This window comes from Stigmatopora argus, chromosome 1 (assembly GCF_051989625.1).
Source record: "Stigmatopora argus isolate UIUO_Sarg chromosome 1, RoL_Sarg_1.0, whole genome shotgun sequence".
NCBI classification, from domain to species: Eukaryota; Metazoa; Chordata; class Actinopteri; order Syngnathiformes; family Syngnathidae; genus Stigmatopora; species Stigmatopora argus.
Genome location: NC_135387.1, coordinates 11,038,352 through 11,060,763, shown reverse-complemented (window position 1 = coordinate 11,060,763; position 22,412 = coordinate 11,038,352). Strand labels below are relative to the sequence as shown.

Below are 22,412 nucleotides of genomic sequence, written 5' to 3'. Positions count from 1 at the left end.
AGTTCAGGGAAGCTGGGGGTCAACTCTCTCAAAAATTGCCCAAGCTTGTCTGCTTCTCCACTCACCTCCCTGAACTTGGCTTTGAGTGCAGAGTTGCACTGCAGGTCAATGAGCTCCATTTGAAGCTCAGGAGGGGCATCTTGCACATCAAAGGAGAAGGGGTCCGCAAAAATTTGAAATGTGGCTTTGTGTGTCTTGAAGTCTGCAAATCTGTGATCAAATTCCTCCTGTAGCTTCGAAATGGCCTCAACATACTTCTCACCACTGAATGGTGTGCCTGCATCCACGAGAGCCTTGCATGCTGGGAAATGGCAAAGGTTTGTCTGAGAGAGCTGGGCTTTCCATAACACATGTTTAGTGCAGAATGCTCTCACGTTGTCATAGGCAGCACTGACAAGTTGCCCCTGGCCTTGTAGCTTCTTGTTCAGTACATTAAGCTCATGTGTGATATCAACAAGAAAAGCCAAGTCCATGAGCCATTTGGGATCACTTAGCACAGGATCAATCAACTCACAAACGGCGTAGCTAGCTTTGACTGCTGCATTACTGTCTTTGGTAGCCTTCTTGAAGAGATCCTGTTGCCTCAGAAGACGTGTTTTAAGACTGGCAACCTGGTTGGCTCTCTCATCTCCCTGGTATTTTTCGTACTCCTCAGCATGTCTCATAGTACAATTACGTTTCAAATTGTATTCCTTGTGCACCGCAACTTTTTCAGTGTAAATGAGACACGTCGGGGTGCCCCTGTGTTCAACAAAGAAATATTGCACTCCCCACTTTTCTTGAAACTGTGCTCATCACCGACCTTTCTCTTCACGGCAGGCTTTGAAAGAGACATCTCTGGGGCTCTGTAATATGTTTTTCCACTTGGAATGAGTCTCGGGTTGATCTTTCACATTCAGTCGCGCGGGTTTGTGGCGCATGTGCACTTTCGCTCTCCGTTTCAATCGCGGAGATGGCTACAGACACTGACACAGGCTGGATCACGGATCATAGCGCCTCATTCAGTTCTATGCTGAGAGCAGCGGAGGAGTGTGCGCGCCGAGCGGAGTGATCGGCCTCACGGCTTCTCCTCCGCCCAGCTGATTGGAGGAATGAATGAGTGAGTGAGCGAGGCACTGGACAGCCCGGCCGATGTCCCACCCTCCAGAGCCGTATACCTCACCGTGATTGGTTCATTCAGCTCCGAACCAAAGTTCCCTCTAATTTTTTGTTGGTCTGAGCAGAAAGACAACCTCCCTGAGCGCACTGAGTACCAGTGTGAGCGACATCATCGGTACTCGGATGATTCGCTTAAAGACGTTTCGCCGACGGACGTTTGACAGACGGGCAGGTCGCCGAATGGACGTTCCACCGAACGTTCATTCGGCCGAACGGAGGTTTCGCCGAAACGGGATTCGAACGCTCGCCCCACCGGATCGTGTGTGTACAAGTTTTTCAACCTCGGCCCGCAGGCCATATACGGCCCGTTAGGATTTTTAATCCGGCCCGCCGCCGGTGTTTTCCAAATTATAGTAAAAATCAATGTTCGTCTACCATCAATGGCAGTCCGGGAATAAGCACTCTTGGGCAGGCAGATGTAGCAGAACCGAGCCGTAAAATGACAGCAATCGGGTCAAATCCATCCTAAAACAGCATTTAATGAGTAAATACAAATACTGGATGATATCGCGATGGAGGCAAAAAAACGTCTATAGACGTCCATTCGCCAAACGGCTCAAAATGCTCTCAAATTCGGTCAAATCCAGCTGAAAACAGCGTTTAATGATTAAATACAAATACCAGTATTTGTATTTAATCATTAAACTAACAAATACTAGTACGACCTGTCCGTCTGTCAAACGTCCGTCGGCGAAACGTCTTTAGGCGAATCATCCGGTCACAACATCATCATTGCTCGCTATCGGCACACCAGTATCACACCTGCCACAAGCAGGTGCATGTCAATGTTCCCTCTAATTTTTCATGTAAAACATGCTGTAAAACAAGAAAAACATGAGTGGACAGAGCTACTGCCACTGGCTGCCACTTAAACGGCGCCATCATGGGGAAAGGGGTAAAAAAAAAAAAAAAAATTAAAAAAAAAAAAATATCGATCTTTCATATTAAGACGGGGGCCGCAAATTATCGTCCCGAGGGCCGCAGTTGGCCCGCGGGCCGCAAGTTTGAGACCCCTGGTCTTAGGGATCGTGTGAACCAAACCACTATAGTGGTTTTCCACCTTACTTGCACTGTTACACTCTTCTTAATATGACATGTGATATACTTTATTCATGCAGTCTTTAATTTATAGAATTTCAATTTTTACTCTGTTTTGTCTTCTTATATGGGCCAAGAGTAAAGAGGTGTCATTGTATAATGCATGCTGACAATAAAGATCCATATTCCTTAAAAGTTTGAGTATTTCTGCTTGCATTCCATAATTCTGCACCAATGACAGGTCTGTGACCTTTTAGAATACAAAAGAAAGCAACAATTTTGTGTTCGCTGTGTTTACCCTAGTTATACAGCGGCGGAGCAAACCCTACAACTAAATTGTTAGACTTTGGTACATGAAGTCGAAAACGTGCATATTTTCTCTCGGTTTTCATGGTGAACGTGAGAACGTGAGGCTAATCTGCAACACAATCATTCCAGATTGTTGTTGCAGCGTCTCTGTGTAAAAGGCCCCTTAGTGCCTCTTCAGGTGCCGGGTCAATGATGGGGAATGGGGAAAAAAAAACAGAAAGTTACCAGTGAAGAAAAACCTCCTTAATTGCGGTATTGGTTTTGGATATGCTGAATGTATTTTGCCTGTGTCTCAGACGAGGAAGACATAACTATTTGAAGCAAAACAATGTAAATATTAACAACTGGGGCGACAAGAGTGTTGAAGTAGCTCATAATAATGGCTATGCAATATCATACAGGCGGCCCGGCGGCTGAGTGGTTAGCGCGTCGGCCTCAAAGTCGGAGTCCTGGGTTCAAAACCAGGTCGGTCCACATATGTGGACTTTGCATATTCATGCTTTTTCTCTGGGAACTCTCGTTTCTTCCCATAATACAAAGACATGCACAGTAGGCTGATTGGACACTCTAAATTGCCCCTAGTTGTGAGTGTGAGTGTGAATGGTTGTCCGTCTCCTTGTGCCCTGCGATCGACACCACCGATTCAGGGTGTCCCCCGCCTCTGGCTCAAAGTCACCTGCGATGGGCTCCAGCCCCCCCGCGACCCTAGTGAGGATGAAGCGGTTCAGAAAATGAAAAATCCCACAAACAAGCCCAGGTAGTGCCACCCTGAGATAGCGAAGTCTTTAATTGCATGACAATTCTCTTTTCTTTTCTTTTTCCTTACTTTCCTGTGGCATCAGCTTGCAAGGAAAAAAGAGAAATGAAGAGAAAAAGAAAACCGACAGCTAAAAGAAATCTGGTCGGTCACACAAAGAAGCAACTGAGTTTTTTGTTTACTGTGTCAAGAGAAACCCCTGCCCTGCTTGGATTTGGACCCTAATTACTTTTCTTCCAGCCTTTACCTGACTCAAATTCCCTTCTCTCATCCTCATCCTCTCGACAGTCTTCTATATCTTTTACTCTGATTCTTCTCATCACTCAAGTAGCATGTTCGACACTTTAAACTCTGCAAAGTCTGTTTGGCCCACATAAGCTGCCAAGTGTTAGCAAATTTCTGTGTGTTCTATGACGCCCTCACCAGTTGGCCCAACCTGGATCATCTGTACAGCCCTTCCTGGAGCTACAGTGAGTATCTCGTTAAGGAAACTATGTTGGCTGCAGAGGGTTGAGCCAAGCGTGCTGGCTTATCATACAAAGGTGTTTAAGGCAACCCTCAGGTTTGCCTTGGAGGAAAACTGCAACTAAGCCTCTGATCTGTTTCCCCTCCATCTCTTTTCTTGCTGCCTCTGTGGTTAGCCGCCACGCTCCGCTGAGCCGTGTTTGTTCCCCTCTGAGAAAATTTGTAAGCATACTGTACACAAACTTCGGACAAATAAATGAAGAGAAGAGAGCCAGCCAGATAATTGAGAAGAAAGCGGGCAAGAGTGGGGGAGAACTACCGGAGGAAATTATGTGAGGATGGGGGCAAGCCAGGCTCGAAACAGGTATGTATAATTATGCACACAAAATGCTACCTTAAAACAATGTGTTCCTTGCATCTTGCCTGAGCTCTGGGTCTGTTGCACCAATTATAAATGACTCAGCAATCTATTGTTGTGTTTCTGTTCAAATGCAATGCTAAAATATTTCTTTTGCATCTTTCAACATTGTCAAAATGTAATTCTTGCCCAGTTTGTACCACGCAGTTTAGTTTGGTATTTTATATTTTTATATGACTCATTAATACTTTTCTCAGGCATGTTTCTTTGTTCTTTTTTGAAACAAAATCCATAAAAAAGCCACAAATTGTTCATGCATTGCACTGTTAATGTGAAAAAATCCTCTTTTCCGTTGCATTAATTGTGGACTACTATGTATCACACTATTGCTTTACCCACAATTTGCCCCAAAAGCATTTGAACTGCTTAATATTGGCAGAGGTGTTAGATGCAAATAGTTTAGAAGTGTTTTGCTTTAAAATCCCCACAAGACACCTCAGGTACAGGAGTTCCACTTTAATGACTTTAGCTTTGATGGGATTTTCTGGTCTCTGTCATATTGACGTGCATCTGGGCAAAAGGCAGTCATGCAAATAATTAAATTGGAAATACTCTGTATTGGGGAGTAGAAATCAATGGCACTCATTGTGAAAGACAAAGAGTCAGCTTGTCGGGCAGGTAAAACAATCTCTCGTCCAAAGGAAAAAATGCAAGAAGAAATGTAGTTGGGTGTGAACTCGAATAACACAAAGCCTGCATGTGCGATAACAATATCTGCATGCCATTAAAATCCGATTGGGCTCAGGTGGCTTATATTAACCTGGGAAAATCGAGGGAACATATTGTCCCCTTTAAGCACTGCTGCATGCCAGTGATGACGGTGGCAACAGTCGTGGGGTAATTGAATTCCAGGCCGTCACACCTACGAGCTTCATTGAGATTAATTACTTGCCTCGACCCCACGCATGCCTCCGAGATCGTTTAAGCTCAGAAGCGTGCAGGACAGCTAACCCATAGAAAGAGTGGGTGGCCGCATAAAGGCTGAAAAAAGGACTGATGGTATCACTTGCATTGTTGTGTTACAATTAATTAATTTCAAGGTGATTACACATTACCGTGGAAGCCATGAGTTTACCCCTGCAGACGACAAACGAAATATCATTGGGTTGCGGTGGCGCAGATAAGCAAAACAATGCTTGAGGAAACATTCTAATGTTTTCCGGACAGACTAATAATAAAGGCTAGTAATCTAAATATTCATTTAGCAACATATGTGTTTAATATACCTTGTAGTCAGCCACACACAACAATTGCACATTGCCCTTAGCTGTGTTTGCAGCTGTGACCTATAAATCCCGAACATGTTACCATGTCAACGTTAAGAAAAGGAGTGATGCACTGCAACATTAGTAGTGTTGCAACCAACTTTAGCGCAAAAGAATTTAGCAAAACAAGGTATAAAATGAGATTCATCATTGGAGAAGTTGCAGTTAGCCACATAAACAAATTGCAAAAAATACACAAATAAATAAAAAACTGCTCACAACATTTGAGATTTACCACTAGATCTTTGTAAACAGATACATTTCAATTAAGCAGGTGTTTGATGGAATTATGAATGTATTTAATCTGATGAAGTGACTCACTAAAATAAAATAAAATCATGTACAAATATTTTAAAATAATCATTAGTAGCAGCCCTAGTTGGAGTTAGGGTACAATAAGATGGCAAATAACATCCTTCAATCTATTATTTGCTACTTATATTTGTCTGCAGTCACACAAGTCATGACACTCTGGGTACTTCCAATGATTTTTAAGTGAGTTGAATAATTTTAGTGTATAATTAATTGAACATATCTACAAAAATGTACTTGCTGAACAACTGGAGATGTGGCTGTGTGCAGAAACGACCAATCACATTTCAACTTCTGTTAAATAGTCATCATTATAAACATGATCCAAACTAACTATTTATCACAAAAAACAGGTATATGTCTTTGGGAGGATTTTCCAGAAATGTTCTTATTGGGTAAGCCGTGATCAGCAGAAAGCCTATAACACATCGGAGCCTTAATTCATTCATGTTCCTTGCCACTTATTGCCACAGGTAGCCTATCCCAGCTAACAATGGGCACCAGGCGGGGGACACCCTGAATTGGTGGCCAGCCAATCGCAGGGCAGAAGGAGACGGACAAGCATTCATGCTCACACTCATAGCTCAGGGCAATTTAAAGTGTTCAACCAGCCTACCAATCATGTTTTTAGGATGTGGGCGGAAACTGGAGTACCGGGAGAAAACCCACACAAGGGGAGAACATGCAAGCGCCACACAGTGAGGACCTAGCTGGAATAGAACCCTCGGCCCCAGAACAGTGAGGCCAATGCACTAACCACTTGTTCACTATGCCGCCCTCATCAGAGCAATCTAATTATAAAAAGGCTTCAGACCGCAGATGAATACAAACAAATTTCAACTCCATTCAATAATAAAGAGAAAGGGAAGTCCAGGGCTTTCGGCTTTGGCTGACACCCTGCGGTTAAGTGGATGGAGATAGATAGATGGACACTGAGTACTGGGCTTTTATCCAAAATTGATGAAAAGACAGATCGAGGAGGAATTTCTGGCAGGTACAAGCTGTGAGAAAAATATCTTGTATTCTTCATGTGTGTGGACTATGGGCACGATTGTAAGATGGAAGCATTTTTTTTCATGCAAAACCGAACTTTTTTTTCCTAAGTAAGAGAAAAGCGGTTTCACTTTACATTCTTTAGGCCATCCTGCTCTCTCCACTGACTAAGAAGCAGCAGCTTGATAAGGGCGTTAACTACATGCAGGCTAATTGCATGCAATCACAGGCGAGAATTGACAAAGGGGATTCAAAGGCATCCGGTTAGAGATACCTTTGAACCTCCCTCACTTTAAGGATCACTTTCACACAAATCAGCAGTTGTGACACACGTCATAAGATGGGAGGGGCTGATGAGCTGTGTTGGGATGCTTTCAGCTAGTAATTCTATGATATATGTATTTTAAATGCTATCTAACTCCACAGTAAGAGATTCCATAAATTGTAGCACTTTTTTGAATGTACATTCTCTACCACTGCTGATATATTTAGTTTACTTTATGTATGTGAGGATGTTATTTGTTGAGCAATGTTAAGCTTTATGGTATCCACGTTGACAAAAACGGCATTGATGGGTAGACAAGAAAGGTTGCAGTCGTGCGCGTATGCCCTTTCCGATATCCTCCTGCAAGTTTAATCTTTATTTGTTATTAGTGTGTTGGTACGTATCGGACCACCAAGACAAGGAGATTAGACCTGCAGGAGTGTAACCGATTTCACGTGCGAACTGCTCACTCAGTCATCTTATATTCATATCTCACCCTGCTTGTTTCCCGCCTCAGAGCCCCTTGGGTTCGCCTATATAACCTGAGACGACAATAAGAATGCAAGAATGAGCGGAGCAGCCGTCCAGGTCTTTAGCACTACTGTTAACGCGAGCCAGGTTCTCTGTTTTCCCCCCTAAATCAATAAGAGCCGTCCACTGGGGTCCCTTGGCAAGCCATCTGGACTCAGATCCGAGAGCTCAGGTTGTCCCCTGGGTCTCCCCTCACCCGCCACCCAACCCTGTACCTACAACGACCTGGCACGAAGTTAATGGTCCTACCAACCCAGACTCTCCCCCATCATCTTCGTACTGCCTTCTGTCTCCTCATGCACCTTCAATCTAATCTGTCCGGCTGTGACTCAAATGTCAAGCCACCTGGGAAAGGCAGCTGGTCTCCTGCAATGAGAACCGTCTAAAATATCCCCAGCATGTCCTGCTATGAGGATGGGCCCATTGCAGATTTAAATTTTCTACGAGTTTTACAGAGTGGGAGCGTGGCATTGAGGTTGCGTCCAGGCAAACAATGAAAATAATAAAGTGAAGGGTAGCAGGCAAGGTATGTAAGTCAGAAGGGCAGAATTCCAAAAATGGTATTGTAATTTGAAAAAAAAAACGGTTACCACATTGGGGCATTACTCTTGGTAACAGTCACATTCGAAAAGAAAGGCATCTCCTATAAAACCCAGAAAAGTCATACTGTTTGTGTTGACAGTTGACTCAAAGCGGGCTATTTTGGGGCTCTAGTAAAGATGAACGATACACAGCAGGTACACAACCCAAACATTTGGTTATTGGAGGAAGGAAGGCAAGCCAGTGAAAGTGGGGGAGAGAATTGCATCAATACATTAGCAGATAAAGATCCATCTGGATCCACTGAAATGGGGTGGGGGTAGTGGGTACGTTTGGCATCAATGCAGAGCCATTGATTGTGCGTCCCATTACCAGTATATGATCCAATCTAAAGGAGAAGAGATGTGAGGCTTAGAGCAGGTCTGCCATCACATAGGCAAGACATTCTCCCCTATAACCACTCGGGGACAATTTGGGAGTAATCCAAACAAGAACACAGCGCACTGCTTGGGAGAAAAGCCCAGATTTGTTTGGAGGTATTTAGAGAAGAAAAGGCAAGAAAAAAACACAGATTGCCTTCTTACAAAGATATTCGGGCCCCCACGGGGAAATACCAGCATAAAGGTAGCAATCAATATTGAAACACAAAAATTAAGCATTTAAATTTGTAATTAGGGAGCAAGCACGTTTGTTCACACCTGTACGCCGTTGAGGCTGCCAAAGCCGGCGCATCTGGTCGGCTCCACCTGCCAGGCACCTGCTGCCGTCTCAATGGCGCCTGATTGCATTCAAAGGCAGAAGACTCTTTTAAGCTTCTTAGTGAGCAGCCCCCTTCATCCTCTCTCCCACACACTGCATTATTTTCTATTTATTTGTATCTGCTCATTCCAGTGCAGGTGCCTCGCAGTAATACTCAAGTGTGCCATACATGAGTGAGTCTTTTATGCCTCACTTCCTGCGTTTGTCATTTTGGCAAAAGCAAGAGGATTAAGGGTTTGAATGTGTACCTCCTTCTTCTTCCTTCTACTTGGTTCCCTCACTTTTAACAGCATCCTTCGAAATTATTTGCATACCAAATTCTTTGTATCTACAGTGGTTGGAAAGGACGGTCAGTTCAGGTTTTTGTTCGAAGAATAAATGAAAACTATTTTAATCATCTACTGTTGAACAGACCATGACAGACCGCTGACAAACTGAGATCAAATGCACAAATTCACATTTGACGAAGACTGACACAACTCAACTTTTTTTCAAAAAACGCTGACATTGTACCACACTCAAACTCCGAATAAACCAACATAGGTATGATTTTGAGTGATAAATGAGCAAGTCAAGTACATTTGGCCAGAGGATCTCAAAAAATGTTCAATTCAGTACTTGATGACTACTCGTGAACCAACTAGTATCTCATACTGTGAGATGATGAAAAACACGTCCAGTGAAGAGCATTCTCTCATGTTCAAAATACTTGAATACATCGCATGTTCTAAAAAACGAATGAAATGTATATTTTGTGGTTAGTTTCATCGGCCTCACAGTTCTGGGGCGAGGATTCATTCCCAGGTCGGTCCTCACTGTGTGGAGTTTGCATGTTCTCTGCGGGTTTGCATGGGTTTTGTCCGGGTACTCTGGTTTCCTCCCACATTCCAAGAACATGTATGGTAGGCTGGTTGAACACTCTAAATTGGCCAAAGTTATGGATTTTCCTCTTCTTGTGCCCTGTGATTGGCTGGCCAATAATTCAGGGTGTGCCATGCCTGGTGCCCGAAGTCAGCTGGGATAGATTCCAGCAGCCCTTGGGACCCTTGTGAAGATAAGCAGTTGAGAAAGTGAATGAATGAATGAATGAATGTTTTCTTTAAATACAGCTTTTTAATAACATTGTGCCTGACGAACAAATCTTTTGGTTGAATGACCTCTGAACCCTGCTTCCTTCAACCAGTGTTGTGCCCCTTACGACACCCTCGGCATTAAGGCAGCGAACACACACAAAAACAATTATTTGAGAAAACTTGCCTGCCGGTTGCAAGTGTAGCAAATTTTATAAATTCAGCTGTGTACACTCCCCCCTTCACCACCCCCCACTTTGGAAACTAATGGTTTCATTCCGATGTTGTTATGGAGATTCAACAGTTAGAGGGCCGCCATAAGGGTTTGCGTGAACCTGAGTCAGATGTAGCCCGGCACCACTGCAAGGTACAGCAGCTTGCTTAATGATTCTTAATCTTTTCTTTAATTAAATTGTGCAGCCAACCTGAAAAATCAATCTTAATGCAAATGAGAACTCCTTTTTTGGCATTTGCTTACCGTAATGCACTAATAAGGTTAATTTAATAAAAATCAGTTCCAGTTTTTAGAGATAATTGGGTCCCACCCGATCTGTTTTGTAGAAATGTTTGTTTGTTGGAAAGGAGACAAAAAGGCTGATGAGATGAGTCACCTGCCATGGATTAACGGTGCATGTGCTTGATTATGTATGTGTGTACTCAATGCCATCAGAATAAAATCACTCGAGCCAAAGGCCAAAGTTCGGAAGGGAAAACTGCTTTCTGAGCAGACCAACTGAAACGATACATTTAATTATATGTGCAGAGGAAAGATAAAGTAGGATGAAGCTTTAATAAATGCACCAGTATTTCGAATGGTTTTTGGTGGTCGTAAAATTGTCGGTTCAGGTTGAGGTTTACAGCAGCATTGGAAAAAAAAACATTAATTAGATTATATTAGCTGCAAGGCTTAGTGCGGATTAATGTGGTAAAACGTGCACAGTCAAAAGCGAAAGCTAGTGTACCTGTATGCTTCAAACCTGATTAGCTCCCATGGTATCGAGGTGTGAGTGGCTTGACAGCTCGTGTTTGTTGTCTACCTGGCGGTTCAAGAGTAATCTCTCCATTGTGAGAAGATTTAGATGTCGGTGTGGGTTTCTCACAGCTGTCAGCACACACAGACACAAGCACGTGCTGTCTGCCCCGTCCCCGCACCCCCTCTCATGTCTCTCTGGCTGCCTTGTACAACTCCTTGGTGCAAACAAGGCTGTCCCGCTCCACTGTTTCTGCCATTATGTGTGTATAACAGTCTAGGTAAATAAGCAAATATTAACGGTTGTTAATAGTTGTACCTTATCCACATCATTCTCCCCGGTGGTCATACATATTGGTATTGTTGACAAGAGAGGCAGGAATTAGAGTGGAGCATGTCAGAGGCCCGCTGTCATTGCTGGCGTTGTCCAGGGCGACAGTTCCCTTGTGGATGTTGAAGACATCACTCAGTGTCTTTTTGCCACATAATTCCCAGGTTGCTGAGAATATGAATGTGCCTGCAAAGCAAAAGTCAATTATTCAGAGGAAGTTTTCTTAAGGTGAGGGAAAGGTAAGAATAATACTCAAGCACACACCAGGAGGTCCAACAAAAACTGATAATATGAATGTTGCAACCCAAGATAAGTCTCAAACCTGGAACCTGGATATCTGTTCCAAAATAGCCTTATCAAATCAAGTTTCTGTGTCACCTTCTAAACATGTGCCATCCCACTTGATATTAACATCTTAAGTCATCATTATATATATATATATATATATATATATATATATATATATATATATATATATATATATATATATATATAGTTACTAACTCAGGGTGTTCCACAATTCCACAATGCTTGTGAGGATATACATTACGGACAATAAATAAATAAATCAATGAACTATGCTGATTTAGTGAGAAGAACCCCTGAGTCAAACATAAGTGAGACGGCCAGGGTACATTACACCCCATTTTGATGGCATAGGTTTATGCTTCAAAACAAATCAATTACTAGTTCTTTTGACACTTGTTTTGTTGTTTTAGCTCTAAAGAATTCCAGGACAGCTCACCACACTCACATAGAGAAAAATAAAACTCGTATGCCTGATTCACCTTGATTTATTAGCACCCTTCAGATAAACTATATACAAACACGCAGATAGAAAAATGTGTTCATTCCTGCTGCAAAACGCTAAAAGCGTTATCAAAAACCTGAAACTAGAGTACCTCAGGTTTCTTCAGCAGCTGACAAAAAGATCACTCTGCCTGTTAATATTAATCCAGGAATACCTGCTCCCAGCATGTGTAATCTCTTTACGATTGCATTTGGGCGGGGGATGTTGCATCTTTGACAGGTGTTCCAGCATTAGCATCCATTAAAAACAGATTAGGCATTTGCTCCAGTTTTTACCACTCACACGCAGCAAAACGGCTCAGAAGCAGCGTGAATTGCTTGTAGCATGCTACTTACTAACGTTGTTTAGAACCTTTATGAGCTTGCCTGTGTTGCATATTTCCTCTATGAAATATTTAGTGTGCAAATAAACTTTAACAAATCATGCATGGTTTTCCCCAAATTTGCTCTTTACTCACATACAACTGATTACGTCTGACCAAACACTGTAAATTGGGTTAACATGTTTGAGTCCAGAGAAGGGTTAAAAACAAAAAAGGAACTTCACATTTGAAGCAAATTTCACTATGTGATTTTTACAAGCGGCCCAGCGACTGAGTGGTTAGCGCATCGGCCTCGCAGTGGGGGACCTGGGTTAGAATCCAGGTCGGTCCACTTGTGTGGAGTTTGCATGTTCTCCTGCGTGGTTTTCTCCGGGTACTCTGGTTTCCTCCCACATTCCAAAGACATGCATGGTAGGCTGATTGGACACTCTAAATGGCCCCTAATTTTGAGTGTGAGCGTGAATGGTTGTTTGTCTCCTTGTGCCCTGCGATTGGCTGGCCACCAATTCAGGAGGTCCCCTGCCTCTGGCCCGAAGTCAGCTGGGATAGGCTCCAGCACCCCATGCGAGCCTAGTGAGGATAAAGCGGTTCAGAAAATAAGATGAGATATTTACCAATAAATCATAAGTGCTTGCACTGTGATGCTTTGAAACTCTTTGGATGAATACATAATCGAATGAAAGATCAAGTCAAATTATAATTGCACACCCACCTCTTCCTCCAGCTGTGGTAATAGCTGGCAGGTCACAAGCGGGCAAAGAGGAAGCACTAACATTAGGTCACAGATGCAAGCGCCTATAATGAGGCCCAGTAAGGAGACGCCATAATACCCTTGCTAATAAGGTATAATTGTCTCATTGTAATCAAGTTAGGTGCAATTTAGAAGGGTTAGCGGGTGGGCCTTTGGACTGATGCTTTTTTTTTTCCTTCCCTCCGGATGCACCTCCGCAGGGCTGAGAGCAAGCTCTGTACCACAGAAAGCATCCACACATCAGTGGGGCTACAATTCTTTGTCCAGATGACTATTAATTAGACAGATGAGTAGGTGATGAGTGGCACAAGAGGATAGAAGGAGAAAAAAACAACAGGGCGTAAAACACAACAAAAAACGAAATTGGTCCGACTAATACATTTTCAGGCTGCCGCATAAAAGTGTTAGAGTGAAAAATCACATTTTCCCTTAGCCATGGTGATCTTGGGAGTGTTTACGTAAATTGTAAAAGAAAAAAGTTGTTAATATCATTATGGAACAGCCTGAAACCTGCAATCCATTTAACAATATAACCTATGGCAATATTAGAAGGGAAATAAAACACTGTGGTATAATTTTACGCTACTCCACAACAGGGAAGATCAACCGACACATTTAGATAAAGTAAGAAAGACAAAGAGAGGTGGCATGCTGCGATGGCCCATCAATCAGCCATGACAACACACCACCCACCTACTTTCTTGTGAGTGCACGGTGGGACACTGCTAGTGTAAGATTCATCAAACCTATAGTCTCCTTTTAATTCGGGCAAAAAATATTGATTGTGTGAAAGCTTGGTGCGGATAGAGCAAAGCAGAGGTGTCGTGAGCAGGGAGGGGTAGCTTTAAGGGACCTGTGAATGCAGCTCCAACAGGGGAGTTCAAGTGCCTCTTCTTTTAAGCTCCCCTCCACACCGTCTTCACAAGACAGTTATGAGCGATCAATAAAGTTGATTAAACTGCACATATCAATACTACACATGCTTTGTTCAGGAATAGCCAGATATCAGTGATAAGACTTTTACCTGTATTATTCTTTTTTTAAACTGTTATTCCGCGCTATGAAATTAGTGCATTTGGCCTCCAGTTTCAGTTAAAGACGCCAATAAGCTCATTGGTGAAAATGACTGTAATAAAAAAAAAACGAGTGTAGGTTGTTTGGCCTGGAATTGGTAGCAATTAGTCTAGGCTGGGAGAAGCTCAATTTCACTTGAGTATATTACATTTTAACTTGAATGGTTAGTCTGTGTTGAAGTGAAAAAAAATGTCAGCGCTTTTAAAAGTTTGGAAGTTTAAGGAATATTTGAGCAGGGAATTCTCCTCTATTGAATAAACATTTTTACATCCTAGAATATGGACGACTGCATGTCATCGAAGAGGTGACGGAGCACGCACACAGAGATGCAGTCAATATCACTGCTGCATAATAATCGATCACCATTTGTACAAGTGGGGCAGGCGGAGGCGTCCGATCAGTGCAAATTATTGTCACTACGCACCGCCGTGCTGTGCAGTCAGCCGGACTGCATGGTGCTGCAAGATAAATGACAAAAGAGTCACAGGAGCAAGATAGCAGTTAGTCATACCTGGTAGTGGAGAAAAATCTGCAGGGGCTGGGGATTGGGGGGTGGGGGGTATACATCAATAGAGAAAGGAAGGGAGAGGTGAGTGAATTTGTGTGGAATGTTAGCAACCTGTAAAGAAATCCTCACAAACCATTCTGAAATATAGTACAAAGTTCAAACTGTTACAAAGAAATATAGAACAAAGAAACAAACTGTTACAGAAGAAAAACATTGTCTGTGACTATTGTCCACCCTGTTACCAGTAGCTCTGCTCACCTGAAAGCTTCAGTTGGAAAATAAAAATGTCTGGTGCAAAGTGAAAGTGTATGTCTTCTGAATTAGACACCGTTTCTTTTGTTGAACTGCTAAGTAATGAATAAAACAAAGAATTTTATGCAAAATTAGGTTTCATTATCATTGTTGGGTGTTCACTAAATGCTTTGAATAGGGCTGGGGGATCTGATAAAACAAGAAGCAACAATAATACCTAATCTCGATTATAGTGACATTTTTTATTTGAATTCTATTGATGATTGGCTATTGTCAATTGTCACCTTTTTTATTTGAGGAAATAATGACGATGACAAAGATTACTGACATCAAGCTTTTCTCAATATAGTGAAAAATATATGTGAACACATAGGATCCCGTGTGTTATGCTTTTGGTTGAGTTAAAAGTAAAGTGATTTGTGCTGCATTTTTTGTGCATGAAAATTATTATATAATTGAATGTGTTTTAATGGATTGAGATGATGGAATGTACCAACATATCCTTTAAGAAACAAAAATCTCACGTATTACAAAAAAGTTATTTGGCAAAGTGCACCAATGACCCTACTAAATGTGAAGGCATAATTTATTTTGTTTTTTGGTTTTCAATTTTCATTGTGGTGCTTCCCTATTACTTTGCAACACAAAAGTACGCAGAGCAATTCCAGGCAGTTTCAGCGATCAAGATACATCTCCAGAAGTCTGTGCTGTATTGTATCAAATGCTCTCATTGATCTTAAAAGAGCCAAATGGATGGTTCCCATTGATTGGAGATGCTCTGGGTCTTATTAAACAACTGTGAATGTCCCTAAAGCAAACGACAGGGACAACTTACCTAACATCTGACTAGACTCCATTGATTTCTTTTCTTCTTTCTTGGTTGTGTTTGCATGCCCTCTGTCCCCCAGCACCACATCCGTCCCTGATGCTTGTGCAGCATCACATAGGCTACAGCGCCGCCACAGCTGCTATAATTTGCGACAGCCGATCTCGCTTCCCTCTGGCTCGATACTGCATCGTGTGTGCAGGCTGGCTAATAGGAATAAACATTTCACCTTTGTCTAAACAATTGAGTCGTGCCAAATCCCCACTGTGTCGCTGGGTCAATGGGTGACATGACAGGGCTTCTACATGCACAAATGACCATGAGCAATCAATAGCACCTCATATTTACTAATGAGGTAACTCAGGTGCAGCGTTAATTGTTGAAATAGTCACATCAAGCCATAACTAATAAACTGTCAATCAGTCTTCTTGTTTTGCAAACTGTGGCATACTTGCCTTTCAATTAAAGGGTCCCTTATAAAAACTTCCTCCCACCTTATAAATGCCACCTGGGTATTTTGTTCCCACCAAGCAGCTTTCGTCCGGGTGAGAAAATCAGTTAGTGGTCAGGCATCCACTGGAATCACGGTGGATCATTTTTACTCATCCTGTTCTCCCCAAGGCCCTCCTTTCAAAATTACTGAGCCCCGGATGTCCTTTAAAACCCTAGAGTACCAGCCATCGGCAAAGGGTCTGACCCCAAAAGAGAGCAGTTAAAATTGACACGCCACTCTAAACTGCCTGAGCAATCATGACTTATCGCCAAATTAAAATATAAAAATACTATATTGGCTGACAATGCATATAATGCCAATGGTTATTCTGTTTAGTGCACTTGATTCAACTCATATTTTTCATAACACACAACAGAATTCATTTCACAGAACGTTGCTTGTACCTGGTTAATAACCTCATTCCATTTTTATACCTGGGAGTATTTTGAGATCCTGAACAATAAGTCAGCGACAAATGTAAGGGAAACTCTTCTGCAGAATAAACTGAACAGAGCTCACAATCTGTGGGCAAAAGGGAAGCCAGCGGAAGAGAGAGAGAAAAAAAAACGAACAGAAGGATTTAGTGACTGGGGGAAGAATGACAACAATAGCTCTACATAAGCAATCATATTTCATGATGAAATTGATTGCTTTACTCCAACTGATAAAAAACTAAATGCACCAACCACAGTGAGAAAGACAAATAGACATACCTTATTACCATCCCAACTGATGATAAAGAAACAGCAAAATGTAGATCAGTGAAGTTTTAACCAGCTGTTCATTGCAAAGCCTTGCGCACTTAAAATTGTTTAGTGCTGCTCATTCATTTTTGAGTGGGTCAGGCCGACGCTACCAAAAGGTTAAAGTTGTTGGTTTGATTTTCTGCTTGCTGAACATAATTGAAATCCTTGTCGCCGTTATTTCAGACTTACAAGCAGATTGCTGCATTTCCTTCAGCACCTGTGCAGCGCGTGCAGCAGATGACACCATATTGGTCCGGCATGCTCCACTTGCCCCGATGCTGCGAAGGTACCGCGAGGACAAACGACTAAACACGCATATTCATCTCCACCCGAGCACGCCGACAGTCGCAGCTGTGCCGTCCGGCGAGCTTATGGCAGCGTCATCATACTTCAATTACGAAAGGAAACATGGAAATTGAGTTAAATTGAAAGTAAGAATGCTTGAGGTTATTTGGATATACTTCAAAAGCTCAGGCAACAGGAAAACTGTGTGCAGCTAATGCAGAAGCAGGTGATGCATCCAAGACAGCAAGCAAGGTCTTGTTTGGGTTTCAGGGCTCGGCAGTCAGGTGAGAAGGAAGTCATTGGGTAGCACAGCCTTATAAATCAAGCATTCCAGCACATCTAAATTATACAGCAGGAAGCTGCTGCAAAAGCGTAAACAAGTTAGAGACAGCATGTCAACAACATTTGTAGAGTCCGAAACTGTTTTATCCACATCTGATGGGGCTGGTCAAATAATGGGCATGTCTTTATTCGATAAGTCATTTCAATCATATCATAAATAATTCAAAATTTCCTGATTTTAAGAAACAACATGAAAATACAACTAATCGTGAAACTGGATGAAATATATGTCCTAAATAATATGAATAATAATCATCATTTCTACCGCTTCCATTAAGATAAACACTGTGATGTAACAATTTCCTCATTATGATGGAGATGCCACAGATGGAAGAATAAGGAGAAAATCTCCATCCTTGTGGTGACTTACTATTTAATGGGGCATTCTTAATATTCATATAGAAAAGTGGATACATGATATAAAATCCAGGATGCCCTGACCCGTCCGCATGGCCTACAAGATGCAAATGGCAGGAGCCAAGCTTATGGCAAGTCTAATGTCAACAGGGACTCACTTGAACCTGACCAGCCACTTCCTGCTTACCATACATGAAAAAATTGTAACTCCTCTAGTTACACAGCTCCAAATGGAGAGCCAGGTCAAAGGATCAATCAGCATCATGGGAAGCTTTTAAAGACTTAACTCCTCTTGCAGATTCAAAAATAGGGTTGACCCATCTACTCGCTAGGACGCCACAGCGCTCCAAATTCTCTAAAGACATTTCAAGTGCTCCCGAAACAACTGGATCCTTTTCAAATGAGGAAACTCCTGTATCCACTTGACCTTTGCTCACATTCTTTATAAAAATTTAGTGGATGTGGCGATTTAAAAAAAAGCCGCTTCCACAAGTGTTATGCCTAAAACCAGCACTCACCAAGACTAGAAAGATCAAGGCAAGGCAAGTCCAAAACAAAGCCTGGACTCTGAGAAGATGCCAAGTATGAGACAATACCAGGACTAAGACAAGGAGAAACTGCTACTTGAATTTTTTTTTTTTTAAATAAAAAGTTTAGATAATAGACAACAATCAGAGAGTTGTGAACTGAAGATAGTTTATTTTTTTGTATGTTTTAGCACATCAAAAATTGCTTTGTGAAACATCATAGCAGAACTCTGAGCATTTACAATTCAGGTTTTGATGTGGCAAGTGGATAGAGAGGTACCTCAATTAGAGGCACTTTGCTTCCTCCTCTTTGGTCAAATGCCTCCGTTTGAAAGACCCTTTGACAGGAATCCCCCTACTCCCTTCCTCTAAATACACAATGGGATTGTCGAAGTCTACGAAGCAACCAGCCGGTACCTAGATAAAATGTGCGTTCCGCAGCGTGTGTGTAAAGGCCTCGGGTTTGTGGATATAATGAGAGGAAATTGTGTCAGCTTAAAGTAACAATGTCACATAACATCGAGCTTCAGAGCAGCAGAGGAAAGCAAAAATCCTGGAGATGTAAAATAATTTGATCCCTCTCAGTTTTAACATATCAAAATATTGTAATTTAGGGAAATGTCACAGGCAACATGAGATGTTATCTTGACAAAGACATGAAAATGAAGCAACTTGTTCAGGTATCACTGGCACGTGGCCCCCGCCAACGCTGCCGCCTCGGCTCCGAGAGACAATTAGCTGACACCTGTGTGCGGCAGATTGCACTGGCACATATCTGCTTCTCCTGTCGCCTTCAACACCGCCATCTGGTCTGCATAGGGAAGGTGCCGCAGTCGATATGTGGAAGACTGACATTCATTTTGACCTTTTTCAAGCATCTGTTGTTTGAGACTTCTGTATAAATGACTTCTTTAAAAAATATCTATAGTACATTATTTTTAATGCTTTTGTTCAAATATGTATTCTGTAATATCATGTGCTCTCTTAACCTCAATAAGACATGACATCTCAGATATGACGTTGAGGGGAAGATATAGAAATGTATTTATACATAGAAATATAAAATGCTTGTCATGATTACATAATTTGATGTTTAAGTCATTAATTCATTCATTTTCCGAACCGCTTATCTTCACAAGGGCCACGGTGGTCCTGGAGCCTAACCCAACTAACTACAGGCAACTGGCAGGTGACATCCTGAATTGTTGGCCAGCCAATCGCATGGCACAAGGAGACAGACAACCATACATGTTCACACTCATACCTAAGGCAATTTAGAGTGTTCAGGTTTAACTTTGTCAATTCAGCCAATTACGTATATTGTTTTTTCCTTTTCCATTTTGGATTTTTGTTTTGTTTTGCTGTGTTTGAACAATACACAATAAAATGAAATATTTTTCCACTTTGTTCATAAAATCATTAAACATTTTGCCAGACTAATTGATTCAGGCTATTTCCAAATGGTAATATTTGTCACCAGGGAAAGCCTCACAACATAAACACATTTTTCCCTTGATTGGCCTGCAGGGAGCTGGCATCTCTGGCTGGCCAGAGGACGCGTGGGGGTGGAGCACCGATGCCTTATGTCATTGTTATCGAGTCACCCTGGATGAGAGTGTCACCTAAATGCCGAGTAAATGCTCCTACTCTCAGCTACTGCATAAACGCAAAGTGACCAGCAGATCGTGGAGGATTACAAACATGACATATTAACTTGATCCTAATGTGCTTAATATTCATGTCTGATTGCGGCACGGGACATGAAAGAAACTGATTTATTTGATCATCTCACTTGTACACACTCCACTTCCCTTTCCAATAGGATTCAGGTTCCATTGGAGGACGGGATAGCTCCAGGCATAGCTCACCACACCGGATCCAGTGATGTGTTCGAGCACGTGTTTATGCGCATGCAGCTCAAACCAAAAACATGTGAGACATTGTCATGGATCAAACACCAGCCACCGTACGAGGTCCAATTTTACCAGCGAAACAAGAAATTGAAAACAGTCACCCTAAAAAAACACTCAATTTTCATTTTGAGATATACTAGTTGGGTGGCCTGGTGGATGAGTGGTTAGCAATTCGGCCTCACAGTTGGGGACCTGGGTTCAAATCCAGCTCGGTCGACCTCTGTGGAGTTTGCATGTTCTCCGCTTGCCTGCGTGCCAGTTTCCTCCTACATTCCAAAGACATGCATTGTAGGCTGATTGGACACTAAATTGCCCCTAGGTATGAGTGTGAGCATGAATGGTTGTTTGTCTCCTTGTGCCCTGCGATTGTCTGGCCACCAATTCAGGGTATCCCTCTGGCTCGAAGTCAGGTGGGGTAGGCTCCAGCACCCCCCACCCCCCCCAAAGTGAGGATAAAGCGGTTCAGAAAATGAATGAATGAATTAAACCGGAAACATAAAACAAAGAAAAGGATCATCACAATTGACATTGGGACCTAGTTCATCAGAAAATGAGATGAGATATACCAGTTCATTTCATAACAGTGGCCTACTCTCAATGATGCAATAAAATGCACACATAATTCACATTTCTATCGGCGTGTTAAAATCTCAAGAATATTTATCAGATTGCCCAAAAACACACCAATTTTCCTTGGATAATGATTCCAGATATGCATGCTGTTTGGGCTAAACATAGGATACAAAAATACACAGCTGAACAAGACAAACTATACAGTTTTACTGTATTTTGCACACACATGCTATATATATATATATATATATATATATATATATATATATACACACATGTACATATACATATATATATATATATATATATATATATAATATATTATTATTTTTGTATCCTATTTTTAACCCAAACAGCATGCACACATGCTATATATATAGCATGTGTAGTATAGCTCATCTCATTTTCTGATGAGCTAGGTCCCAATGTCAAATGTGATGCTCCTGTTCTTTGTTTTGTTTCCGGTTTAATTCATTCATTCATATGTACTAATATACCGTCAGGGCCTGCAAGGCCTTCTCTGCTGGCCGAAAAAATATCTGAATCATAGACTGATGTTAATTATGTTTTGTCCATGAATACTTATTAATAATTCAAAATTGTCTGTCAACTTCCTTCCATTGTTTTTCCCCTGGTTGCGCTGCTTCCAGATGTGTGTTTTCACATTTAAGCATCTAACCATTTCAGCTATTTGTTGCCAGGGTCAGAAATCTGCCTTGAGGCCTTCACAGTCAGTTCTGCAGGCTCTGCTGCATAAAACAAGCGGCGATAAAATTGTTGCTTTAACCAATCAGAATTCAATTTGGCGATACCACAATGCCTTGTCACAGGCGTAAGGATACGTCATTGCCTTCTCGCAGGCGTAGGGATACGTCATCGCTTTCACCAACTATGATTGGCTAGTGATAGAGTGGACTAGTGAGAGCTACCAAACTGTATCTGGAGCGAGCTGCACAAGCAAATATATTGTTGTGTTGATTTAATAGCGGTTTTGTCAACCCACAATGGCTGAAGGAGGAGAAGAAATTGATTTGTTTGCAGATTTACTGTCAAAGCCATTTTCAAGACGGACTTTTCAAGAAAAAAAGCTGGACATCATTAAGAAGGTCGGACAACTCCGAACCAAGCAAGCCTGTCACAACAGGGAAATAAACATTTTCAGCACTAATTCGAATAAAAACATTTGCCAGACATACGACAGGACAGGCTCGACTTTCAGCATTAGCTTCGATGGCGATAGAAAAGAAGGAGGAAAGAAAGAAGGATGGATATTGTGTACAGATAAAAAGGATTTTGGTGAGTAAAATATGGCTATATTCCTAAATAATATTTCAATTGTATGAGGTTATTATTGATGATCTTTTATGTGTCGCAGCTGTAGCTGCAATAGAGGTTGTATAGCCGTAAAATAGTTTTTGAGGGTTGGATTGATTCCGACAGCTGAAGGCATC

General features: G+C 41.9%; 1 long non-coding RNA gene across 1 annotated transcript in view; it reads right to left on the bottom strand.

Annotated features, from left to right (window-relative positions):
- Window positions 1-22,412, bottom strand: part of LOC144085515 (uncharacterized) — a 151,749-nt gene that overhangs the window by 2,762 nt on the left and 126,575 nt on the right. Inside the window, exon 6 of the long non-coding RNA XR_013304167.1 lies at window positions 11,170-11,367. This is a non-coding gene — a long non-coding RNA (uncharacterized LOC144085515). The remainder of the gene's footprint in view (window positions 1-11,169; window positions 11,368-22,412) is intronic.